This window comes from Atta colombica, unplaced genomic scaffold (assembly GCF_001594045.1).
Source record: "Atta colombica isolate Treedump-2 unplaced genomic scaffold, Acol1.0 scaffold121, whole genome shotgun sequence".
Classification (NCBI taxonomy): domain Eukaryota; kingdom Metazoa; phylum Arthropoda; class Insecta; order Hymenoptera; family Formicidae; genus Atta; species Atta colombica.
The window spans coordinates 150129-164648 of record NW_017259208.1 but is presented as its reverse complement, the minus strand read 5'-3'; positions in this window follow the sequence as shown (position 1 = coordinate 164648).

Here is a 14520-nt window from a genome sequence, read left to right as displayed (position 1 = left end):
ACGTTAATATAACTTTAAATTATATGATTTACATTTTAAAACTTTGGTTATACGCGCAAGATTTTTTTTTTTAGAATATAGGCCAACGTGAAATAATTCATTGCGTTTTTCAAAATAGCAAATTTTCTACTACCAGACCACATGCGCGGATATCGATGCGATTAATAAGAGAAACCTTCAACTAAAATAGCTTTCAACAGAGTTGAGGGATTACGGAACCCAATAAGGCGGAAAGTTGTGAAAAATTCAGACGCGACATTCGCGGACAAAAGCCCGCATTAAATGTGAGATGCTGTTTCCTTTTTGTCTTTTATAATAGGAACTGCATTTTTCTGTAGTCTTTATAAAGCCACGCGCGGTTATTGTATTATTACACAATGTATAATAATGCGTGCATTAACGTATGCAATCGCGTGCAATTTTGATGTGCCGGCATTTTTTTCGTTAAAATCTTCAATAATACGGTCGTCTGTTTACAAAGTTAAAGTAGAAAGATTCTCTAAAACACAAATTTTTTAGTATTTTAGTAAGACGAATAAATAACAATTAAAAAAATATTCTACATCGATTTTCTATACCCAGTATTGATTTACATCCTGGCCGTAAATTTACGTAGTTAGTACGTACTAGATGTTGTTCCGCTATATCATAGAAGATGCTATGTTATAGAAGATAGCACGTTGTGTACACATGAGTACATGAGGTCTTCAGCTCATATTCCCATCTCGGATTTAACGCCAGACGTGGTTGCGCGGCTCTGCTGGATGCAAACGAAAGTTTAGAATCGGGGATATTTGACGCTAAATGCACAACGAGAACACAGAGATTATGTATATTTTCCCGACCTGAATATGCTGTTCCGTATGATAACATCACGACGGATTTGGGTGAAAATTTTGACCAGCGAGCGCTTGTTTATTTATAGCATGATACGAGCGCAGAGATGGTGCATTGTTTAAGCACAGTCGATTAAGCACAGTCCGCCATCAGAACACTCCTATAATGAATCGATTCGAGAGACTCATCGTATGCAAGATTGTCATAGCAAAGATTGTATACAGCATTCATCGAACGAAACCAATAACTGTCCCAACTGATTGTCAATGAAATCATACAAGATTGTGTTTCGCATATTAAGAGAGGGTTTCCTCGTATTAATTACGCCGAAAATTAACTCCGCCGGTTTATTTGTGAAATTCGTAATTAGCGCAATATATCCCACGTGCACGATGAAACGAATCCCATTCATACAAACGAGAATGTAATTTGTTCCATTGAACAGTAAGAGCAGTCGTCATGTTCATAAAAATAAAAAAAAAAATTAAAGGAAAAGAAAGGGAAAAATCAAGAAACATTTTTCCGTAATAATAACAGACGACAGATTTCCAGTCTAGTTAATTTGATCCTCTGCGCGCGCGCGCGTGTATGCGTGCGTGCGTGCGTGTGTGTGTGTGTGTGTGTGTGTGTGTGTGTGTGTGTGTGTGTGTGTGTGTGTGTGTGTGTGTGTGTGTGTGTGTGTGTGTGTATTCGTTATTTTGATTACGTTCATGAAGCCTGCTGTTTGCAGAACGTAAAACTCGGTCAACAGTGCAACAGGAGAAAACGGGTAATAAAAAACGTACGAATCGTAAAATGTCATCCTGAAAATTTTGGAGGATGTTATATATGCGTGTAAATATCTTTGCAAAATATGCAACCTAACTATATAATAACTGAAACTATATAATAATTAATATCATACATAACGCAAATTTAACCCATTTTCAATAATGTAGTGAAATAAGCTCGTGCAAATAAATAATAGAATCAGCTGTTCTTTAGCTAATTTCGATTTAGATTTTGACATTTAATGATATAGTTAAATCACGTAATTAAATAGTTAAACAGTTAAAATCATGTGACGTTCAATTCTTTTTTATATTTTATACTCAAATTATAATAAATGAATTTAATGTATATTAATAAAGTAATTTGTAACGCGTTTATTTGAAAAAACCGTTTTGTTTATAAAAAATTAAGAAAGAAAGAGAGACAAAGAAAAAATAAAATGTCAAATAATCATGCGCGACAGGATACACTTTTGCATTTCATTCGACTGACATGTTAATTGCATTGTGTCAAGTATAAGTAAATATTATAATTTCAGAAAAATTCGTTTTTTCTCTCCTTTTCCTTTTCAGCTCTGAAAAATTAATAACGGAGGTATTATCGTTTTTATTAGCCCATTATTCTTGTAATTTTAATTTTAATACCTCACAAAACATGTTTTTTTATCATATCGCGCGAAGAATGAAAACCTGAATATATCTATAATATCCAATATAAATTTATTTTAATTATAGACAATATTGTTTTCAGGCACGTGCCTATATTTAGATTAAGCTACAATGTTGAGTAGAAATATATATTGTGTTCTTATTAATTATTAATAATAAATTAATAAGATAAAATAAGAAGCGAGACAAGAAGTTTTCATCTATAAGATAAAATGAGAGACTTGTAAACCTTTGTAGATTAAAGGACATAATAAATTTGTATCCCACCTTATAATAATGATACAGTGAAATATTAGGTGTAGTAAAAAGAAATCCATTATTTTTGCATGAAATTGAATGGAAAAATAATGGATTTCTTTTTACTACACCTAATATATAGCACGCATAAATTTAATTTTTTAATGTTTTATTGCGAAATAAAATTTTTTTCTATGTATTTTTCAATTTGCTGATTGAGTTACGGTCTGTAATTCTTGGATTACACTTTAATGTTAATTTTGTTCATTATAATTAGATTTGAAATAAACTTGTAAAAACTTTGCATACCATATAAAAATTAACGGCTTTCATCTCGAAAGGAAAAAGAAAATAAAATGAAAAGGGTCACATATGTGGATATAAGATGACTGGACTTGGTTAATCGCGGCATCATATACACGACAATAAATTTATTTCGTCGTCCAAAGACGTACTTTATCGTTATTTGTAATCGAATACACACGTTCGTGGAAATACCGCCACAAATCACATTCGTGAGACATCCGCGAGAAAACGATCTTCTACCGTCTGACAAATAAATATAATAACCGTGATACACTTTCCTGGAAAATGTACAATAATATCTCGGTAGTTTTCTCTGCAGTATCAAAATTTGCTTTCGTAAGAAGATGACGAAAAAGGATTTACTTTGTAAATAAACTCGTTTCACGTAAGATTAACCAGCATAATACTAGAGCTACTACAACTCTTCGAAAATGAGCTGAAAATATTATCATCATATTCTGAACTGACAAAGGCAAACTTTAAGGAAAAATGTAATTTGTAACTACATCGCATGACGCATAACGCAAATTTAACCCATTTTCAATAACGTAGTGAAATCAATTCGTGCAAATAAATAATAGAATCAGCTGTTCTTTAGCTAATTCTAATTTCGGTTTAGATTTTGATATTTAGTGGTATAGTTAAATCAGTGATATAGTTTAATTAAATAGTTTAATTAAAACAGTTAAAATCATGTGACGTTTATTTATATTTTATGCTCAAATTATAATAAATGAATTTAATGTACATTAATATTAATCCTCAGATTAATATATACAGAAAATAATACACATTGAAAAAAAAATGGTGTATCAACAACATGATTTTAAGTGAAAATTGTTGTTCATTCAACAACAGTATTAATAAAAGAAATACAATTTTATTAAAACAAGGGCGTGACATATTTGTTTTATTAATAGAGTTATAAATTGACAAAATTAAATCAATGCTGCTGATAAAATTTTTTTTTTCAATATTAAAATAAATACTTTTTTATTATTGACTGTTAAATATTACTTACATATTCGTATATAACTGCAGGAGAGATGTATTTAATACAAATTCCCTTAATCTCGCATATCATAATCTCAAACGTCGAAAATCAGATCCAATTAGATTTAAACACCAAATATATCTTCAAATGCCAGAACGTTTCAATATTATGCTGTTATTTCAGGAACCGATGTGATGGCGGCGGGCCGACTGAAAGGGTTAAGGTTACGCTTGCCGTGAACTATGAATTATGGTTGTCAGCCAGGATGCGAGGAAGGAATTCGCTATCAGTCCGGTGAAATACGCGCACGGAGATGGAGACTGTGTTCACTAATTCATGGAGCGGCAGTAACCGTTGCTTCATATTTTGCATTCCATGAAAATGTATTCGTCTGTTTGAGCAGCCCAAAATGCGGCGCGGATGCATTGAAACATTTGTCGTATTTGCATGCATGTACACGGCACATACACACACATACACATCCCCCCCCACACACACACACACGCACGCACGCACGCACGAACACACGCACGCACGCACGAACACACGCACACACGAACACACGCGCGCACACACACACACACACACACACACATATACACACACTACGCGACAGCCGAACACAATATAAACATACGCAACCGTACGCTTTGCACGGTAGCCGAGATTTCATGTATATATGACATACGTCGGCTTTCTAGCCAATCCTACGCGATCAAACGCCGTCGCGCTTTATCGAGCTTCCGCCAATCCGCGGGATGCGCGAGTAAATTGATTATGCACCCAAATCGCCGTGATATGCGTGTGAAGGTCTCTTCCCTCCCTCCCTCACTCTCTCTTCCCCCCCGCCCCTCATCATTCACTCATTCCCGTTCTGAAGAGGAAATACCCGTATTTTGGTCTGATACGCGTTACGGATGCTCACACCTTTGCTTTCTCTGTTTTTCTGCGAGATAAGAGCCCATTCATCAATCCTTGATAGCAAAAAAGGGAGTCCGATGTGAGAAAGTAATTACTACGAAAAAACTACGTATATTGGAATGTCCTCTGGAAATTTAACAAACGTGTCTTTGAATGAGCTACGTGAAAAAAATTTGTTCGAAAATTTGTCCACGATTACCATACATTTCCTGAAATAATAATTTAGCAATTTCGAATGTAATAAAACGCGTGATAATTGTCACAGGCCATTAAACGAATTGAATTAAGTTGTAACGTAGTTACGAGTATTTAATAATTATATGTGTGTATGAACAGTTTTCAATTTTTTAATGATTCTTTTGTCAGAAAATAATGTGATTATTGAGATATTTTCGCATATTTTTCAATTCTTATTTATCAAAGAAATATGGAAAAATCAATATAAATAAATCAAAAATAAATATTTTTAAAGTACAAATATGATTGCTTAATAAATAAAATTAAAATGGGATAAGAAATTTTAAATTTGTTTTTTAGAATTATTCATTTTTTTATCAATGTTAAAGCTTCGCTTTTATGATTAAAAGAAAATTAATTTTGAAATTTTTGAAATAATTTCCTCGTATCACATATGTTAATGTACAGTATTAATATTAATTACTTTGTATTAAAATATGAATTCAGTGCGTAGAACATACGGTATTCTTTTGTTTTAAAAGTCGAACAATGAGAAATATTCATGATCAATTAATGGCATTTTACAGACATATTAGCTGGCATTTCACAAGAATACTTGTCATGATTTTACATAATATGTGTATTATAATTTCATGATTATAAACCAATTACTTGGTTAAAAAGTCATCAAATTATTACATTTTGTTAATCACGAAATTTTTGGCTTAATGAAATTACAAAAGAAATTGTCTTATATTTTTGTCATTTCCGACAAATAATAATCGCTATTTAAAAAAAAAAGAAAAAAAGAAATGCAGAAAAATATTTCGTTAAACAATACATTTCTTGTAAAACAATTAATTATAAACGCGCAACAACTTGAAATTAGAATGTGAATGATAACCGATTATTCGATAATTATTTTACATACTAAATGAGAAAGCAATTAACCTAAACTCCAATGCAGTAAATTGAACAAAATCACCGTGATAAAATTATTCAAGAGACATGATATTTGTATTTTAGTAGATTTATATACGACCAAAGCGAATGCCGATAACAAGAAAAAAAAAATACCGATCTCTATAATCCATTGCATCGTTCTTCGATACTGATATATTTTTGGTCGATTTCCGTGTGTCGCCTAGAAAGCGTTCCGACTAAACGAAGAAAAACCGCGCCAAGTTAAAATTATAATCCAAGCAATCGATTGATAATAACCTTGCACAAGCTAAAGCCATATTTAACACAAACACATTAAACAAGTGATAATTAGCTAGACATTATATTCCTTTTTAATGTACATTTCAACAATTATTGTCCTACGAAGGCAGTTATTTATATATGTATTATACATTAATGCAGACACGCATTAACGGTCAGCGCGCGTTCGACATCTAATAGTTTTTTTCGAACTCGAAATTCCGCCATGAATCGCGGCGCAAAAAGCGGCGTTCGTTAGACAAATCGCCACGGGGAACATCACTCACGCTCTTTACCTCTCGTGCCTTGCACGAGATCAATTCCACCTCCCGTCGCGAGCAAAAATTAATACACCCGAGAAATACTCTGGGCGCGTGAAAGGTAGGCGAGAGATTTAGCATAAATGTACCTCATAACTTACCTCTGTCAGATGAAAATTCTGTCGTCCGTGATGATTCTCAACCAATGACTCGGCGCGAGTAGTACTTATCGAACTTCCACTCCTCAAGCCTTCGAACCAGAAGTGAGAAAGAGAAAAGCGGAGTCCTCCGCGGACGACCTTGACTCCGGAATTCACTGGCAGCAACGGATGGCGATGGACGCGCACGGTTTTTCTACGCAATTTACGTTTTTGCGAGCCGCGCGACGCACCGTCCGCGTACGCGCCCGCGGCACAACCATAACGGTGCTGTGACGTGGGAGGGCGCGATCGCGTCGACGGGTACAGGTGGTTGCCCGACGAGGAAGTCCCGCGTCCGACAGAGGTGAGTGGAGGGGAGCGGTACGTTTCGCGAGGAAGCCGTGCGCGCGAGGTGTCTCAGCTCTTTTCTCTAATCGGCGGGAAAAATTGCGCGGCAAAACGACGAGGTTTCGCTGCGTCACGGCGCAACGCTGATCTCCCACGAACAACCGTTGCGATTAACTTGATAATAACGATAGCTCGATCGACTAGCCGGGACGAGAGCCGTCGCGCGACTGAAACACCTCTCTCTGCTCTCTTGCAGCATCCCTATCCCGCTATTCCCGCTCGCGCCCGCCCGACCGCCTGTTCGCCCCGCGGTACATCCGCACCCTCTGCCATACCCCGATGCGAGACTCCCTTTCAGCCTCTTCCAACCCCCGGTGTCCGTGATGGTATCCTCCCGCCTCTCCTCCTAGTTTACCTTCTTCCTCTACCGCTATTTCTCCTTTCACGTCACTCCGCCACGTCGCCTCGCTCTTCTCCTACTTTTCTTTTTCTTTTTCTCGTGCATGCCGTGTCCTGCAATTTTAGTAGATTGGCTCTAGTCTCTACTCTAGTCTCTTTTGCGCGATTACGGATTTTTAAGTATTCTATGTTGGTATTATCGAGGCATGGTATATTTTTGATAATTGATAATTCGTGATCTTTATTTGGATTCTCGTAATATTATCGAGATACCGATATTCGAAAGTCAATATCGAATGAAAGATACTGGCGCACTCGAGGCCTTGTATAAAATTTGCAAATAATTCTTTGCGGGAAATAATTTTAGAATGTGTTTTCATGATTCACGCGCAGTATTGTTTGTTATATCGATTTTTATTAATTCGTTATTTATCTCTTCTTCGAACTGTTACAAATGAGTCGCAATGTCGTGATGAGAATAAAGTGCGATCTTTTTTATTACTCATACAATAGTAATATCGATTGTTCTTTAAATATTAATTTATTGCCAGGGTTGGAAAGCTATACTTCATAAAAATGACGCATCATCGTTACTCGATATCATAATTTAAAAAAATAACGCATTACCGTAACTTTCTTATTTTTTTTTTGTTCTTTTTGTGATATTGAGATAAGATATTAGATTAAAGAGTTACGTTATTTAATAATCAAATGTATTAAATGTAACAATCAAAATTAAACTTAGTAAAATTAAGCTTGAAATATTAAAACTTTAAACTAGTCTCTGTACAAAAAATTTTCCTTTATATCAAACTTATCTAATAAACTTAAAATCTTCTATAATTCTTTATATTAACACTTTTATTTTTTAATATATGCTTACATTTAGGAATTTAAATTGTAATTCACAAACGCGCAGATTTTATTAAAAGTTTTTATTAAACATTGTTTCTAAACATTAATGTTATTATTAAAAAAACGTGCATTCTAGTGAAACAATGCTATTTATCGAATAAATATAAAGGATTAAAATAATGATAAAAGTTACAAGTAATTCATTGTCTCTCAACCCTGCTTACTGCCAGGTCGAAGGCAATTTGAATGACTGAAGGCCGCTCGTCCCTGTATTAAATTATAAAGTAAGAATGCGGTTACGGGAAAATTGGATTCGAGGATAAATTGAGGCATTCGAAAACTCGTCTCAAAGGAAAGTATGGTGATTAAATGTAACGCTAACTATCCCTCGGTGAGACTTAGACACGGATTGCGCCAACAGTAGGAATTAGTTCACGACCTGGCTTAACAATTCGGTCCTTCCTTAGCTGATGATTCCTGCCTACGATATAGACAGAGACGGAAAATCGGATTAGATTATCGATGTTGATTCGAGTCGGCTTTAGAAAAGAGTAAGTCGATATGTGAGTGTTGAAAAGTTGGAGTCGATCTTCCCAACTTAAAGTACAAGATACTTCAATTCCGCGATTCTAGTTCAGTCATCATTTTCTAAGAACTATGCTTATTAAGTGCAACTCTAACTAACCTCTAACGAGCGTGAGAATTAGACCGAGAATTATATCAACAGTAAGATTTTGTGCACGATTCGGTTTAATAATTCACTGTTTCTCTCTGTGATCCTATCCATGGTACAGACGAAGATGGAAAATTAAAATTAATTTACCAATATTTGTTCAAGTGAGCCTTAGGGAACAAGTGGAAGTGCGAGCGTAGTAGAGATAAAAAAAAACAGATTTTTTTTTTACTTTGGAGTGGAAAACTAGTTTTTTAGAATAAAAAAAAAAATCATAAAATCCTAAAAGAAGATGCAGAACTCATCGTTGTTAAAATAGACATTTAATGGCTGCGTTATTTCAGTATTTTTTAATATCTTTTGTCTTCATAATTTAAAATATCAAGGAAGAAACGTCTTTCTTTTTACATCGTTGCGATGTCTAACGTATTGATAAAGCCTTGGAAATCTAAGTGTTCCCATCGCCACTGACAATTAATCATTGTATTACATTTTAATTTTATAATTATTTTTATACAAAAATTTCTTTTGGATGAATGCAAAAACAGAATTTTAATACAATATTATAGCATCAAATGTTTTTCAAGAAAAATAGATATTCTAACAAAAAATTTGTAGAAGTAAAAAACTGGTTTTTTATTAAAAATTTTTACCTTTTTCAGTGATTTTTATCTGTAATGTATACAGGGAAGTAGAGATAGGAGAGAAAAGTCGGAACTTTTTAATTTAAAATACAGGATTCTTTTATCCTGCTATTCTACACTTCATTCGTCGTTCGTCGGAGAGGAAACATGATAATTAGATGCAACACTAACTACACCCTAGTGAACACGAGAGTTAGATCGAATTACGTCAACAGTAGGAATTAGTTTAGGACACTGCTTAACAATTCGCTCTTTCATCTACGTTATAGACGTAGATGGAAAATCGAGTAAACTTATCAGTATTTGTTCAAATGGCTCTTAGAGGGCGGATAGAAATGCGAGTGCATAAAGAAGTTAGGAATCAGACTTCCTAATTCAAAAGTACAGAATTCTTTTATTTCACGTTTTTACACTTCAATCGCCATTTCCAAAGAAATATGATGATTAGATGCAACGTTAACTATACCCTAGCGATCGCAAGAGTTAAACTGAGAATTGCGCCGACAGTATGGATTAATTCACGACCAGGCTTAACAATTCACTGCCCTCTCTCCCTAGGCCATGATCCTGCATATGATATAGGTAGACGCACATGGAAAATCGGATTATATTATCGACGTTGGTTCGGGCGATTTCGAAATGTGAGGTGTAGTTAGGGGAGCTTTCTAACTTAAAATACAGAATTCTTCCTCTCCGCAATTTCACTCACTATTTCCAGGTCGTCCATCTGTTTGCCTATCTAATAATGACCAAATTACTTTGTCAATTTATGCACACGGGATCTTCGCGGAAATGGAGTTTATCGAAATTTTATATTCTGAATTCGCTCTCTCTCTCTCTCTCTCTCTCTCTCTCTCTTTCTCTCGTCTTTTCCAGAAAGTAATGATAAAAATCTTAAGTTCTCTTTTTATCGCGCCACTGTCCGATTTAACGGAATATTATAGAATTTATTTTCTTATTGACGATGCGTTAGTCCATTAAGACTGTGCGAATGGTTCGCGAAAAGCAAACGCTCTTTTCCTTTTTCAAACTCTTTTCTTTTCTTTCCGTATAAAACTCAGTGGAACGCAAGTGCACTTTCTTGCACTCACCATGCGGTGTCAATCCAACTGCCGATTTCCATTCCGCGTTACGATAAATTCATGCTCCTCACGGATCCGTCTGCAAATAGCAATTCCGATACCGATACCGAATGGCGACATCGTCCAAAAAGAACTTGCAAAAGTAACGGGCACTTTATATGTCAAAGATATTTGCAACGTAATTTTTCCGTTCAAATTCTTCTCGCTCAAAGTTCACCTCATAATTCGGGGAACTGTGAGTTACACGACGACGACGACGACAATTGCAAATTTTAATTCTATTTATATGTTTACCTGTACGAGTCTCTCAGAGTTTCTTTCTTTTACGTTACTTCTTTTTAACAACTGTTTTTATTAGTACTTACCAGTGATAACAGACTGCTGCACTTCCCGACTACTAGGGCAGATATCACCCGCAAACTTTTCCCTTGTGCCTTGCGACTTGACTAAACCCTTAAAAATACTCCGTATGCCTGCCCGTGTAAAAAAGTGAGAGAACTTTTTCGTCGTATGTGTACTTAACGCGCAAATGTACGTTCTATCCCGATCGTGTCAAAAAAGCCACGCGGATGCGATCGATTTTTAAACAGCCAATAATGCTGCTCCTTTTTCTCATGTCGCGATGTATTGTTTGACCATATCGCGTGTGTAGTGTATTCAATACCTTACTGAGATATCGCTTCTGGACGCCGATCGATCCGATTTTGCAAACATCGAACGCAAATATTATGGACTTTCTAATAAACTAAGTCATAAGAAATTGATCAATCATAGTCGATTATCTTCTCACATATGACTGTGATCGATCCTTTTTATTACAATTTAAAGCTTAGATAATTTATATAAACCATCAAAACTCATTACATTTTATCATGGCCTCTAGATTGTGATGAACGTGATATAATTAACCTGATTAATAGAAATAGTTTTTCTTATCAACAAAACAAAAAGTTATAATGACATTATTCCTTATAGAAATGTAAGGCTCTCTCGCGCACAAGAACCCACATAGAACACGAGAGTCATTATAAAATCATAATATCAGGACGTTATTATGACGTCATTTGATACTTAAACGCATTACGTTACGCTAAGTACTGAATCGTAAACTGAAGCCTGTAAGACATAATAGTAAACTTACATCACGCACAAATTATAACATAATGTTTAATGTTACATTATGATTGTGTTTGTACGATGTAAAAGTTTAGTGTTAAAACGTACAAATTACTTTACGATCAATACTCAACGTAATATAACGCATTAGACATTCTTATTCGAATAACCTAATATTGATCAATTTAATAATAAAAAACAGAAATTAATTATTTATTTTAAGTATTGAAATTACTCTCTGTACTTTTAATACTCCATATAAGTAATTAATTACTGTTTTTCAGTATTAAATTGGCCAGTATTAGATTTCTGTAAAGGAAAGTGGCGTCAAAATGGCTCCAAAATAATTATTAAAAGTCACTTTTCGACTAGTCACCATTTATCTTAACGTCATTTTAACGTTATCGTGACTTGCTTAAATAGAAGTATAAAAAGTAATAATAGAAATTGTGAAAATAGCTTCCAAAATTCGACCTCGTCATTGTTGCTAATTTCTTTTTCTACATAAAAAATACATAATACTATACACTGAGAAAAAAATTTGTTCAATAAACTAAACGCATTTAGTTGTTTGCAGATTTGATTGATTCTACAAATTTTATTCATTTTCGAATTTAACCGTAGTCTGCTTAACAAACTATTCAATGTTAAGCAAATTACAGTTAAATACAAATTAAATAAAATTTGTTGAATTAATCAAATCTGCAAACAACTAAATGTGTTTAGTTGAAAAAATTTTTTTATTCAGTATACACAAGTAATAAATTACTTATTTCAAAAATTACTTATTTTAAATATTTTAAAAGTTCATATATCCGCAAACCCCATAAATCATTCTCTTAAAACTTTCTAAAATTAAATATATAATATAAATCATTCATAAAATGAACAATCATTACTATATATAATAAACCCAACCCTATAATACTCTCTCACAAACTCCGAATAATAAATCAAATAATTCTATTCTTATCTGTATAACAATATATATAATTATCGACATATTCACTACCAATGACTCAATCATTATTAATATAATTAATATATGTTTATATATTAATATATGAAATATATGTTTATAAATCAATAAGTTCATCACAAGCATCACATTTATTCAAAATATATTCTGAATCCCAATAAGTTTATAACTTCAATCAAGATTAGTAAATTAAAACAAACTTGATTTTTTTTTATTATATAAAATCACTTCTACGATCAATTTTATAATGTTCTTCAGAAGAAAATAAATTCTTGTGCATAATAATAAATTTCTCTAAAATTTGTAGTGAGTATATTATATTGTAGAAAATATTCTTTGTTAAAGATAACTCTTATTGAAAAGGAAGAAAAGTAAAGTGAGTATTCACTTTTCTCAGCAACATTTTTTTGTAGAAGAGTACATTTCACTTTTAGAAAAGATTATTTAAAATGCGTTGGTCAGAAAAACATTTTTTTTGAATTGATCTCGTTCAATCAAATTCGAGTCACACGAGAGCTCGAATTACCTATGTATGCTGTAGATTTTCTGGAAAATCTCGCAAGCCGAGTATTTCGAACACTTGTCCAAATGCCTCGCACGCTACATACCCGACATTGTGTCGATGAACTATTTTGATGATGGAAGAGCGGGCGCAAGATATGAGGTGCAGTCGCGTTCCCGTCGGGTGTATAGAATTTTAATTTTCAATATCGAGGTCGACCGTTCTCCGTTTACATTGTACGCTCTACCATGCCAGGGCTTCACCTCATGAACGCGTTCTCAGAGAAGACATTTATTTCGTCAACCTTCCACTGTGTTAGCATATATTTACAAATATAATGTTTCATAATGCACATCTCCTTTTTCATGGAAGACTTATTGTTAAACAATTCAGAGAGAGAGAGAGAGTATTAACATGTTGACCATCGATTATGTGAACTTGTATAGTTGGCAACATAATACTCGCTATGCATGATTTTATTTTTTCATGGAAAAAATGAAAATTTTATTGTGTTTGAAAAATAAATATAAATAACTCGAGAATAGAGAGTTATATAAGGTGATTTTTATATCCCAGCGAGAAAATGAAGCTCAGTTTTTCACAGTAGCTTTTTTTTTACTGATCAAGAATCTATTTTTATATTTCTTCTGATCTTTTTTTTTTTAAGAAAATATTGAATAAATTTATATAGATAATGTGTGATCTCAAATATTACCTAATAAATTATAGATTAATGATATATAACAATAATTAATAATAATAATTTTTAATTGAATGTAAAAAATATCCAGCTGAGTGCTTAAACTTAAATAATTATAATTATATTCTTGGTTTAAATAGCATATTAGAATAATATGCTAATATGAAAATAACATCAGGAACAAAATTACCTCATTATAAAATGACAAATAACATGTCAACATTGCCTAACAAATGAGTTTCGTATGTGTATCTTACAGTGTACATCAATTTTCATACTTATTACTGTGGATATCCATTTTCATAATTATAAGTAAGTAATGATAAAATATTTAATATGATTAAATAAGTCCATATTCTCATGAAAGACCCAACATATTAAGTAAGACAATGTTTATTTTACATTATTATTTAACACACATAATACGTTCTTCAAAATTTTATATTAAATATTGGTTTTTGCAAGCAGTAAAAAATTTCAATAGTATCGGTTATCTGTGACCATTAAAAGGTCAATCGCTGGTCACGGATAACTATCGTGAAAATCAATGCGTTAAATATCGTGAATTGTCAATTTCCGAGACAAAATATATGAAGTTGAATGTCGATCGCCTATTTGAATCAGTAAAATTCTTGATAAAGCTGCTACTGTGAACTCTGAAGCGAAAACTTCTTTCTTTTTTGTTTAACGACTGTCGATTCGACGACT